This window comes from Miniopterus natalensis, chromosome 8 (assembly GCF_054644295.1).
Source record: "Miniopterus natalensis isolate mMinNat1 chromosome 8, mMinNat1.hap1, whole genome shotgun sequence".
Lineage (NCBI taxonomy): Eukaryota > Metazoa > Chordata > Mammalia > Chiroptera > Miniopteridae > Miniopterus > Miniopterus natalensis.
Genome location: NC_142088.1, coordinates 5,249,862 through 5,263,658, shown reverse-complemented (window position 1 = coordinate 5,263,658; position 13,797 = coordinate 5,249,862). Strand labels below are relative to the sequence as shown.

General features: G+C 45.6%; 1 protein-coding gene across 1 annotated transcript in view; it reads left to right on the top strand.

Annotated features, from left to right (window-relative positions):
- The window catches only part of LOC107525508 (uncharacterized), a 29,385-nt gene that overhangs the window by 8,672 nt on the left and 6,916 nt on the right, over positions 1 to 13,797 (top strand). The window contains exon 3 of the mRNA XM_016197680.2: positions 7,930 to 8,076. The gene's annotated coding sequence lies outside the window, so the exon portion shown is untranslated. The remainder of the gene's footprint in view (positions 1 to 7,929; positions 8,077 to 13,797) is intronic.

Below are 13,797 nucleotides of genomic sequence, written 5' to 3'. Positions count from 1 at the left end.
TAGTTCTGGCCTAGTCTCACAGTCCCAGCCGACTGACTCGGTGGCCGGAGCGGGTGAGGTAGCTCTTTGTGGACCATGGAAGGTGGCATGGCCAGAGGAGCCCTCCTTTTACTTATCCAGCTCAGCCCCACAGAGCCCAGGAAGGGTGTGTTTCTGGGAATCAGAGTCAACTTTACGCACAAGAGATAGAGCTAACCCCCTTCAACTATATAGCACAGTTTAAAGCTTTCCTCCCTTAGCCCTGGCCAGTATGGTTCAGTTGGTTGGGCGGCGTCCTGTGCAGCAAAAGGGAGCCAGTTTGATTTCCGGTCAGGGCACATGCAGGGCTGTGGGCTCAGTCCCTGGTGGGGGTGTGCAGGGGGCAGCCGATAGATGTTTTGCCCTCTCTCCTTTTCCCTCTCTCTAAAAATCAATGAAAAGATTAAAAGCTTTTCTCCCTTAAACATCACTCTCCATGGATTTTGTTATAGGTGAGGCATTTTGTTATTGGATGAAAGTATCAAGAACCTGAGCTGCATCTTGGTGCAATGGAGGGATTGCACCCAGGGGTGCAGGAGGCCTAGGCCAGGAAAAGGTGAGTGTGCAGGGAAGGGCCTGAGATAAAGGAGTCGCAGAGACAAGCTTAGGCCATGTGATATGTCCAAAACTGTCTCCCAGTCCATTTTGAGGACAGCAAGGCTGATGTTCAGGATGGCCATACAGGGTGTCAGCATGTTGACACATTTCTATCATGGTTGGTAAACAGGAAAAAAGCTGCCTCCTGACCCCTCACTACAAGCCCCTGCCAACACTGGGTCCATTCTGACTGGTGGGTAACTAACTGCATTACCAGATATGACATATTTTGAATATCACTCCCGGGATACCTAAGGATGCTGCACGAATTAGTGATTATTCTATATCATACATTCAGACATTTTAAAGTGCTGAGTTAAACCATTTGCTACCCATTCGCACTCTCTGAGTGTCTGCTATGTGTAAACACCCTGATAAGGCCTACGCGCTGGGCCAGACGGAGCACAGAAGAGGCCCACACGCTCCCACGTGGACACACTTCGTGCCACACAAGCCCAGGTGCTTGCATGGGTCAGTCTTGTTTCCCCACAGTGAGGAGAAACAGAAAGAGGGAGCACAAAAGGTGGACACTGGGACAACCAAGCCCAGACAAGTTCTGTCTGCCCTCCACTCTCAGGGGACCTCGGGGGCTCTGGTCTGGCAGGGCCACGTAGCACGCGGCTGGGAAGCAGGCGCCCTGAGGGTGTCCCTTCTGAGCCTGAGCAGCATAACTCAGGAGGGCCAAGGGCCTGCTATTCCTGCAGCTGTGGCTCCCTCCTGCCCTGAGCTCCGTTTCCCCCCCGCTGTCCTTGGGTGAGCTCTACGGAACGTACTCCGTTCAGAATGGCTCGAAGTGAAGGTAATCGATGGAAAGGCAAAGGCAAGCCCGCTGCAGTTGTTTCCGTTTTTCCCTGTCATCAACCCTTCGAAGGCTGTGTCACCCCTCCACCTCTGAGCCGCTTGGACAGCCGGCGCCCCTCGTGGAGCCGAGGCCCTTACTCTAGGGACTGGCGGGCATCAGCTTTCAAGTCGCCTCACTGTGGAGATGAGGAAATCGGCCTTTCCTCTGCGCTTGCTCTAAACCTGCTTTAGTGTCGCTCATTTCAACACATGGAGGTCGAAGCCAGTAGAACTCTCCTGGTTCCTGCACCCCGTCTGCTGTGGGGGCGGGGCAGTAGGGAGATGGGCCCCAACAGAAGCCGGCCATGGAGGGGCCCCCTCTGACTTCAGGTCACCTACACTCTGAAGGTCAAGCAGGACCAGAGTTTTCAGCAGCCCTTGCCCCTCCTCTGGGCATTGGCCTCTCCCCAGGCATCCCTGGGCCCACCGGCTCCCATTCCCATAGACCTGGATATAAAACTCATTCCAGGCTCAAGTTTGAACTGTTAAGGAACCACTTTTGGGGGTGTTTGCATTTTGAACGTTACTTTGTCAGAGAATCTGAGGGTTGAAAAAGATGTTGGAGATTATCTAAGCCGGGGGTCAGCTAACTGGCCCAAATCCAGCTTGACTGCCATTTGGGGGAAATCAAATGTTGTTGAAATACAACGCCCATCTATTTATAAATGTTTTTGTGCTATAAAGTAGCAACAACGGCAGAGTTGAGCAGTTGTGGCAGAGACCATATGGCCCACTAAGCCAAAAATATTTACTATTTACTCCTTTACACACAAAGTTTGACAATACTTGATCCAGCCAGACCCTGTTCACCTGCCCTGCGTGTCGTGACCGGATCTTGAACACCGCCCGTGATGGAGAGCCACTTCCTAATCTCACGTCCTGTCTCTTTAATTTAAGAAGGTTCCTGTTTAGGTTAAGCTGCATTGGCTTTCTTGGTTTTCTTTTTTCTACCACTTTCTTGGAAAACTAAAAAAGTCAGAGAACTCTAAAGAGCTCATCATTTCTAATGGTAGAATTACAAACACTTTTACAGAAGAGATAGCTGGTGCGAAGGAGAGGAGCTTTAGGAGTAACTGCCTCCGAAACCACATGAAATAGATATTTGCCCTCATAGGAGCAGACTGGATCTAATTTGATCTCTCCAGATTTTATCTATCATTGCTCATGGTAACCTCCTCGGAGAGGAAGTGAAACATTTTCAACATCCTCTCCACCAGCAGCCACGTTGCCAGCCTTAAAACAAATGGGACCAGGTTACGAGAACAGGGAGGGACAACCTTAGCAAAGCTAATCTCTTTCTCAAAAAGTAAGTAAGCTGTCGCTAAAAATTTTTATTAGGCTGGTGATGTGTGAATGTTCATAGGTACTTAATTGTGTTTTAGAAAATGGTGAATGTAAGTTTTGAGGAAGTAAATGTTCCCGATTTTTCTTCTTTTGTGGAATCTCCCCAAATTACAAAAATAAGTTGCCATAATAATGTAGTTGACTTTTTTAAATTTTTTTTTTTTTTAGATTTTATTATTGTTTTTAAAAATTGAATTTATTGAGGTATAATTTACATACTGTAAAAAATTACCTTTTGAAGTGCACAGTTCTCTGAGTTTTCACAAATGTTTATATTGTCCAATCTTCACCACAAACAGGGCCTAGAACAATCCCATCAAAACAAAAAGCTCCCCGTCACCTCTTTGTGCCTTTCCCTCCCCCGCGCCTAACTCTTGCCAACAACTGGTCTGATTTCTGTCTCTACAGTTTTGGCTTTTCCAGAATATCATATAAATGGAATTTCTCACTTGGGTCTTTTCGCGTCTGGTTTCTTTCTCTTAGTGTAATGCTTTTGAGACTTACCCGCGTTGTGCGTGTCGGCGGATATCACTGTAGCGTGACCATTCCTTTTGGTTCCTGAGTAGTATTCTCGGTATGAACGGGCCAGGATTTGTTTATTCATTCGCCAAACATTGGGATGATTTCCACTTTTTGCCTGTTATGCGTAACACTGCTGTACACATTTGTGTACAAGTTTTTGTGTGGACATACGTGTTCCTTTCTCTTGGACATATATCTTAGAATGAAATTGCTAGGTCATATAGTAACTCTTTAAATAAAAAGAAGATTTCTCTTTCATTAAAAACTACTTAAGTCTATATTTCACTTTTAAGGTGTAAAAATAAGCAAGTGCTTCAATTTAAAATGGGCTGAGAATGTCCGTGGAAATTCAGAAAAAGAAGAAATACAATAAACAAATAAATATATGAAAATTAAACACTACAAGCACTCTATATGGTTTTTCAAAATGTGAATTAAACAGCGATGGGAGCCATTTTTCACATAGATGGAGATTTTATTTGTGTTGAGCCTTTATATGTGTCGAGGGCCCTGGGCTGGGAGATGGGGAGAGTTTTGGGGATTCTCATGCTCTGTTGGTTGGAATATAATTGAAACTATCTTTTGGAAGGGCCTTTGGCATGTGAGTCAAAAACCTTTTAAGTAGCACATAATCTGACTCAGAAGTTTTATATTAGAAATGTATCCTAAGGAAATAAGTATGTTCTCTAATATTTAGGAGACTTGATACAGAATTGTTTAGATAATATGGAAAGGCCCCAGAAACAATGTAAATGCCCCACAATAGGGTGTTGGAGAAGTAATTTAGTGTCTGTCCCTATAACAGACTACTCTAAAGCAATTAATAATTTTGTAAAAGTGTATTTATCTTAAAAAGGAAGGATGGTTTATGATGCATTTTTAAATAGGAAACTATAAAACAACATGTACATTTTTAAATAAAAATAACTACACGAATCATTTAGGATGCATTTAGTTACAAGTAATAAAATACACAATTTATACTGACTTCAAGAAGCAGATTATTTGGTTCATATAACTAGAAACTCCAGAAGTGAGACAGATTTTGGTGTTAATTTAATTTAGCAGCTCAGAATGTTCCTTAGCAAGTGAATTTCTTTTTATATCTCCTTTTTGCCTTCTGCACCATCTGCTTTCACCTGAAAGTGGTCTGTCTTGTGGCACGATGCCTGCCAACAGCTCCCAGGACCATTTGGTTCAAGCCCAGAGAGGGAGAGTTAGCAGGGATCCCAGAATCCCAGGCTTCCCTCCAACAGGACCGTCTAGATCGCGCGCTTTTCAGGGCAACGAGGGGAACACCTTGTATTGCTTGGGTTAGGTCTGGGTTAGGCGCTGGCTCCTAAAATAAACATTGTGTCAAGGTCATATAATTATTGAACTTCTGTTTAGCCAGATCAGGACCTAGTCAGAGCTGGGGATAGGATTAAACCCTATAAAGTTGAAGGAACGTTCCAGAATGGGGTGGGGTGGGATGGATGTTGAGAGCTCATCCTAAGATCCACCTCACCACAGAAAAAAGGCTGGAAGGATATTCAACCAAGTGCCAGGTGGTGGAATTATAGGGAATTTTTCATTTTCTTTTTTATGCGTACCTGTACTTTACATTTTTGACAACAAAAACGCATTATTTGAATAACTTCTAAAAGAAACAGAGGCTATAAGTATGAGGAAAAGCTGGTTTATAACACTGATAATTGGTAGCTTGAGGGATTTAAAGCAGACGTGTTGGCCAACAGGAACCATGCGTGTTCAGAATGATACCAACTGCGCCTTGCAGAAGCTTTTCACTTCCTTTCTCTTGTTCTGTTATGAAATTGTGGTCATTTCTATAGGATTAGTCTGAGATCTTTGAAGGCTGGCCTGGCTTAAAACCACTGGTTGCAGTAGCTTGAATTTCCCCCTCATGTTAGGGTGGGGACGCCTTTTTGCTTTCTTTTGTCACCTTTGAATGCCATCGAGCGGTCCCCATCCCAGAAGGGTGCAGAGAGCACGCGGCGCTCCGCAGAGGGACCCTGTGTGCAGAATGGGAGGCGCTGGCCCCGGCTCTCCCGCTGCCTTCTCGGAGAGAAGGCGCTGACCGTTCCTTCAGGAAGTGGCCGCTGCGAGTCCCTGGCGGTCTCGGGTCCGGCGGCTCTGTGCACTGTGAATCTGAGCGTGACACTGGCTGCAGGCACCTCTGAGGGCCCCAGGCCTAAAGCTCAGGGTCCTGGGAGAATGGGAAATGGGGCATGTCCCTTGGCTCACTGCTGCTAGAGGCTGGGCACTGGGAGTTCTTCCTGGGATCCACAAAGAAACTCCTGCTGCTCTTCCATGAACTTTTTTTCTGGGAAAGAGAACCCATTTTTTTCCCCCACTGGCAGAAAAGGCCTCCATTGGGAAAGTAAGGTAAGGATTTTTCATGTCAGCCTAGACATCTCATTTCTCACTTTTATTTCTTTGTGAAATTGCTTCTCAGCACTGCAGTTTGAGAAAGTTGATTTTGTCTGATCATGCCCTTCTGGAGTTATTCCATTGTGATGGTGAACAATAAACTGGCATCTTGGTTTCATGATGAGAGCTACATTTACCAAAAAGATCAAAATGCTCCAAGCGGTCAGGGCGCTCTGTCTCAGCAGGAAAATACATGTGGGAAAGGAAATGAGGCCAGAAGGTGGGTACTGGATGGTCTTAAGGAGCCAGCCTGTGTGTCTACTGGTAATATCCACACCCCACCGGAGTGTAAACTTCACTCAGCTACGAATTTGCTTGTCTTGTTCGATGTTGTATCCACAGCATGCAGAACAGTGGGAGGCACTCAGCACGCCTGCGATGAATGAATGAACGGAAGGCCGGCTCGCTGGATGGATGAGCTGGTATTATTTTCTAGAGCCACTCTCCTCTGAGAAGTTTCCCCTGACCCCTCTAGGAATATTAGACTCCCTCCTCTGGGTTTCTGTGCGACTTTGGATGAAAACACTTCACTCATAGTACTGAAACTATGAGGGAGTTTCTCTATCTGTCTGCTTCCAGATGGCATTGAAAACCTCTTAGTCATTTGGGTCAAATCCCAAGGTTGGCTTACATATCTCTCTTCCCTAAAAGACTGTGAGTTCCACAAATGGAGGGATTCTGCCTTATTTTTCACTTCATTAACTAGAGACACTTCACAGTACTCTGGCACTTAGTAGATATTCACTGAGTAAAGTAATAATACCGTGGCAACCTCATGAATAGCTCTCGGGCCATGAGATCTGTTCGTTCAGTGGGTCAGGATATTCCGTTAATCAGGCCCCTTTTCTTCTTCATTGCTGGTGGTACATATTAACTTCTTGCTCTGTGTTTTCCACTGCTTCCAAGGGGACAAGCACCCTTTTATTTTCAGCTATCATTTCAGTATCTCTCTGTTGAACCTACAAATACACCAAATGGTTTCTGTGGGTTACATTTCCAGGATCAAATTAGTCATCTCCTGTTGTTATACAATGAAGCACCTTACTTTGTCTTACCAGCCAACCGTCTCCAAGTCTAAGCGTAGGGCGCGTTACTTCCAGGAGGGCCACCGTGACATAGCACATCTCTCTTGGCTTATGTGATTTCTTCCAGCTCTGGTCACAAAAGCTGAAGTCTCCAGCCTGGGCCGCACTCACTCTGGCTCACCTCTTAACACCCGTGGTCTCTGTCTGGAGGCTGCCCTTCCTTGATAGGTGCACTTGCCGTCTGAGCAGGTGGTGTTCCTTTGGGGTCAGGGTATGCATGCCACCACTCAGGCAACTCTGAACAAGCAAATGGCCCCATGTGGTCCCCAGTCCTGGATCTTCCAAAGTAATACTCAATGTTTTAAGACCAGCAACTTAGGAAGTCAAGACATAGACTAAGTGGCACACACACATTTAAGATCAGGGCAGGCTGGGAGGCTGAAACAAGATAAATATTCAAGTTATGTAAACTTGGTGATAACCAGGGAAGAGTGATGTGAGCCTCTTTCTTTGGCAGTTTGCTGCGGCCAAGAATTCTATATTCTCTGCTATTCTGTGTGGCCTGACCCGATGGATGTGGGTGGTTTGAGTGGCTGGGGGGGCAATGAGAAGGAAGTTCTATTGGAAGGTTCTTTGAGAGCTGGAGCAAGTCTCACTAGACCGCAGTGACACCACCATGCGTTTGTTGCACAGACACTGCTGGGGTTTACACGTCTCAGTATTATTAAGGCCCACCCTCACCTCTCAGGAAGCCTTGCACCCTGCCCTTGTGTTGTGGTCTGGATTCATCCAGCTGTGTCCTACACTGAGAATCCCTGTGACGACTGCTCCTTTGTTCTTTGATGGGGTAGTTTCTCCATACTTCTGCATCCTGATGGCATTGAAAATCTCTTAGTCATTTGGGTCAAATCTTAACATTGGCCAGTATCTTGATCTAGCTAACACGTGTTTCCTTAAATTAGAAAATTTCTTGTCTGTGTTCCTTCTTTAGGTGTTATCTATAAGTTTCTTTTATCAGATTTGCCCTCATTTCCTATCCACAGTGCCAGCCTTTTAATTTATTTTTTGCTCTGTGGTTTTCTAGAGGGCCTCACCCTCCTCTGTGTTTCTCAAGCAGCCTTACTAAATTTTCCGGTGTCCTTGCTATTTCCAGAGAGATTCTGCTAGCCCCACGTCTGTGCTGCCTGGGACTCGCCTCAACACCGCTGCTCTGGTTTTCTATGCAGCAGAAGGAACTTCACCTTCCCTAGATCAACTTCTTGGAAAAAGGGGAAAGGAATTCACCTTTCTCTAACCAAAGGTTTGTGGTTTTCACACATTTTCTCCAATTCGCAATATGTGAAGCTGATCTATGTTTTTACTCTCTCTCTCATAAACTATACCCATGCTCATTCCTCTCCTACTTTCCATTCAATAAAATAAATTTGGGGGGGACAGAGACCATATCTCACTCCTCTTCGCAGGTCCAGCATTCGGCACGGTGCCTGACATGTGTGGGCAGGTACACAATATGTTCATTGAATAAATAAATGAGTGAGTGCATAAGTGAAATTAGGATACGGGCATGCATTTTTAAATTCTGATAAAAAATTTTGGATCATTCAGAAAGTGGTTTAATGATAATGTAGCTGGGGTTTTCAATGTTAATAATTTTCTTTGTCACCAACACTGAGAATGTGAGATCTTTTGAAAAATACAAAATAGAGTTACAAATAATGTTTACAAAAATAGCATTAGGGACAATAATATATTTTCTATTTAGGAATAAGTCCATTAAATAAAAAGATAAATATAATGGTCATATTTACTGATGATCACAAGGGCTAATATTGAAACAGTCATTTTCTCTATAAATATGAGTCACAGTTCTGCACCTGTTCTAAAAACACATGCAAATGATACTGAAATTAACCAAGAACATTAACAACGTGGAATAATGGGCTTTGCTATGAAAAAATACAATGCCATCCAAATGGGAATAGAGAATTTGCTGAGATAGGTGGGCTTATGTCACTGCCAAAGGAACTTTATAAATACATAGGTTTGGACAATGGACAGAAATCAATTATGTAATTAAGTAAAAGCTCAAATTAATAATCAATTCTGTGCTAAGTAAAAGTTCTCAGAGCAGGCAAATGGTTTAGGCATTCCATGAATTTTCACTTTCAATGATAAGATTTATTTAAAATCATACAGTTTTCAGTCTAGAAAGTTGACTTTGCAGGACATGCAAAATATGAATGGTGCAAAGATACCTAATAAAGATGGGTATTTAATAAAGCAATATATATCGTACGTAGATTTCAAAGCTAAAGGAGTTCTTTTTTATTAGTGAAACAAATCACAGCATACAAAAAAGTTTAGTGAGAATAGCTATAATTAAATTGCACCTTAAACCTGACAGAAGTTAACAATAATCCTTAATGCTGAGTCAGAGAGAAAAAACCCAAGCACTTCTTGGGGTCTGTGATTTCTGCTTTGCCAAGACTGTGCTGATAATGAAGCATTTGGTCTACGGCTGAAGCCAGGCATGCTCTGTGAGACAGGCAGGGGATGTCTTAGGATGACAGACAGTTGCTTAGGATGGGGCAACTGCCTTAACTATGCAGTGAAAGAAAACCATTGGCAATGGAGTAGAGGATTGCCTACTAACAAAACTCACCATTTGGCTGCTATGTATTATTTTGTAAGCTTTAATAATGTTAAAGTCATACACAGGTAAGTAAGCCTGACCCGTGTGGCTCAGTTGGTTGAGGGTCGTCTATGCACCAAGAGGTCACTGGTTTGATTTTCGGTCTGGGTTTTGGGCTCAATCCCCAGTAGGGGGCGTGCAGGAGGCAGCCCATCAATGTTTTGCTCTCACATCGATGTTTCTCTCTCTCCCTCCCCCTCTCCCTTCCTCTCTCTGAAACCAATCAAGCATATTTTTTAAAAAGTCATACACAGGGAAAATAGCTTTTCACTAGCTTAATAATTGCAGTCATGCAACACTGAGATAGCTTCAGCGCATTTCAAAAGTTAATGCTACAAGATGAACTCTTGTTAGAGAAAAACCAGCAGACCGAAGACGAAAACCTCTCAGATTCTGGGGAACAGGGTTGGCAGTGAATCATTTTCTCAGCTGCAGAATGGCGGCTGTTTGTTCTTTGTGGTTCACAGACTTCATATTGACCTTTGGCATCCGGAGAGATAGGGAGGAAGAGAGAAGGCCCATCTGTCTGCTACCTGCTAGGTAATGGTAAGCGGACTCGGGAATGCACAAGCTCCGCGACGTCAGAGACTCGGTGTGTGCGGGTCACTGTGTCTCTCCAGCCCTTAGATTCGTGCTGGGGCACAGAGGTGGTTGGAATTTAGCAAATGTCCCTCTCTGCCACTTCCATTTTTTTGGCTAGTCTCAGGCCAATGCAGAGAGCGCCAACCCAGTAGAACTGAATGATGGTTTTATTTTCATCAGAGTACCATCATTTCATATAAACTCATTGTTTAAGCTTCTAAGATTCAGAAGAAATGTGCTGTTACAAAGGACACCATTCTGGTTAGTATGGAAGAGCCTTTCTGGACCCTGGGATGGCTCCGACGGCTCGTTCCTGCCCGCAGACGGGGCAGAGGAGTGCGTCACGGACTTGTGCCCCCTTCGTTTCCACAGGGCTCATGGTTGCTGCAGTAAGTTGGATCAGACACAATTATCATTATCTAACTTTAAAAATGAAAATAGCTTCGTCACTATTCTTATGAGCTACTTCTTTCCAATAGTTTTTTCTTAAATATCTATTCATATTGCAGGTTTGTGGATTTGTACGACCCCGCCCAGGTCCATGGGCAGCCTGCTGGTTTAAAATCTCAAGGTGTTCGGTAAATGTGTGTGTATACGTTGCTTTTTAAGATGTGTTTTCAGGAACTGATTCGTTTAGAAAAGGACATGCTTTTATTACAGCAAAACAGGAGGTCTTTAGATTCATGAATCCTATGAGTACTTAGAAGAATGTCTGTAGATCAAAATTTTGTTCACAAAAAATTGGAAGGCAGAGCTAGAGGATTTCTGTTTTTATAAAAAAGGGCAGGTTAATACTCAGAAGTTAGCTGCCTGGGAAAGCACTCATGAGAAAAACGTGTTATTTTTCTGTGCTCGGAAGTCACAGGATGTCCCTCCAGAGGCTGTGTAACTCCCCCAGCTCCCTGCGTCTCCGAGAGCGTTTTCAGACGCTTAGCAATCACGGCTACTATGCAGTCAAGAGCCTGCGCTCAGTAGACGCCAGCTCCTCCCTTCCTTCCTCCACCCTTTGAGGAGGGTAACAGGAGATCTCTGAGGCTTCACCGACTGGGGAGGTTTTTAAAATACCAAAGAGTGTGGCCACAATGGGAGCAAAGGGGAAGGCACGCTTAAGGAGGAGGGGGCACGTTTCTTGTGGGAGAGAAGGCCTGGTCATTCGGAGGGGGTTTGGGGGGCCGATCTGGAGGTGTCCACTTCTCATTGGCCTCTGCCAGCAGCCACTGAGCACTTGACATCATTTCTGAAGTTTGTTCTCAGTTGACGAGTTCTTCTCGTTGGGGCAAGTCAGACACTGTCCCTAAGGGTGGCAGTCACCACCTGCCTGACTGTGAGCGCCCAGGAAGGAAAGGCCTCCTCCCTCTCAGAGATCAGGGGTCTTTCCTTCTTCCGAAATTCCCAGGTGGAGGTATTGGGGTGAGTCTGGTAGGACCCACAAGAAACCGTTCTCAGATACCCAGAAATAAGGTGGTAGCTGGCAACTGCTTTTCCCTGTGTGCCAGTCTGCCAGGGCTGCCATAGCAAAATGCCACAGGCTGGGGGCTTAAACAAGAGAAAAGGGGAGGCTGGAAGTCCAAGGTCAAGGTGCTGGCAGGGTTGCTTTCCTCTGAGGCTGTTCTCCTTGGCTTGCTTGTAGGTGATCTTCCTCTCGCTACCTCTTTAGGTGGTCTTTTCTCTGTGCACACGTCTCTTGGGTCTCTCTCTGCGTGCTCTTATGTCCTGTTCTTACAAGGACACAAGGGCAGATTGGGTTGCGGCCCCCCCCATGGCCTCATTTTAACTTAATCACCTCTTTAAAGGCCGTATCTCCAAATCCAGTCACATTCGGGGGTTCAGGGGTTAGGGCTTCAACATCTGAATTTGATGGGGACACAATTGAGACCATAACACCTACTCAGTCTTTTTTTTTCTTTAAAAGAATTTAATTCACACACTTCAATATGGTGCTGTTAGGAAAACCTCAACAAAATGTCATTCATCTCAGAATTCAGAAGAGCTGGGTTTGAAGTAAGACTTCACCATTACCCAGGGAGTCCCCGTGAGGAAGTGTGGGGAGCCTCTCACAACCTTTAAATATTGACCTTCACTGACAGGGGGCACCTGGCCCAGGGCTGTAGAGAGTGGGCCCTGGGGTTGGACTGCCTGGTCCAAATTCCAGAATCACTGTCATGAGCTAATTAACTCTGGCCAACTTACCTCCTTCCCCTATCCCTCAGTTTTCTCTTCTGAAAAATAGCAATGATGATAGTGCCTACTTTACAGGCTTGTGCGGGTTAAAGAAGTCAGCCCCCACTAGAGCCGTCTCAGTGAGCAATCAACACATGCTGTCTACTAGTGTATTTTGTCTGTGTCAAAGACAGGCCCTCCACTCACATTAGCACACACCCAATACGCCCTTGGCTTTCTTTGGATGTGGGGTGTCTGTTCAGGAACGGCTGCTTTGTGAACCGTCAGAGGTGAGAGCAGCGGGAAACTGTCCCAGATCTCAGATGAGGCCACGGTAGCAGCTGCTCCTCCAGGAAAGGGTCTGCTCACTGGGCCCAAGCTGCCTGCCCAGAAGGGGCACAGGATGGAGGGGAAGCACGGCTCCCGCAAGCTCACCCGCAGAGCGAACGTCCTGCTGCGGACGCGCTAACACCATTTCGCATAGGGACATGGGGACAAAGCCGGACCGACCAGAGGAGAAAAGCAGCGGCCGCTATTCGGAGCTGGCTGTAGCCGGGGAGGCAGCCACTGTCGCCTAGGTTTTGGTGGGGACTCCAAGTCACACAGAGGAGCGAAGAGCTTTCTGGAGGAGAAAGGGAAGGAGCCAGGTTTGCCTCGACGGGCGGAGGTGGTCCTGGGAAGCTCCAGGCGGCCAGCTGGAAGTGGGGGTCCTATGTGGCTGGATAGGGGCGCATGTTTGCCTTGCTCTGGTTGGCCCTAGGTTGGAAGCAGGGACAAAACATTAGGGATGAGACGCAGCGCAGCCCTTCCCGCACGTCTGCTTCCTTTTGGGGTTTTTGCAGGCAGCGGTGGTGGCTGGTGTTGATTGTGTCAGGGCAGTTGTAGATATAATGCAATTCTTTGCCGAAGTGTCTCAGCACCAGGGTTTTTATCTCAAAGCTGAAGCCAAAGTAACATTTTAGGCTAGAAGGAAGTGTATTCCCCATTTTAGAATTTCAGAAGAAGAAAAAGGCTCTAAGAACTGTCCTTAAGTGGAGATAATATGAATAGATGAGGGCTTATTATATGGGTTTGGTTGCCATGAGCTCTTGATATGCAAATATACTTCTGAAAAGAGATTTAAATTAGGAGATTGGAAGATTCTTTTTGGCTGCATGATCCTGAATAAATTACTGATCTGTCTGAGGTCTCACAAATAAATGAAAGGCAGTGATACTAGCCCTCGTTGATTTGTAGATTTGCAGCCCTCCTGGAGATTTCATGTGTACAGAAAGCATTCTGAACCGCCTGCTCTGCTAGCAGCGTCTGCATTGTGCAAATCTGTCGTTGGCCCAGCTGCCTGCTCTGCAGACCTCCTATCAAACGCCTCTAGGCAAGCAAGGGTCGACTTCTCACCTTGGCTCTTACCCTGTGGCATGTGCTGCTCCTAATTTTAATCAAGCAGGGCCAACAAATAAATATTAACCCTTGGAGTGTACCCAAGCCCTGCAAGTCTGGACCCAGCCTCAGTCTACCCTTAATCCTCTAAACAAGCCATCACTCCACCCAAACTGTTCATTGTCCCCTGACCGTTCAGGTCAGGTCCCA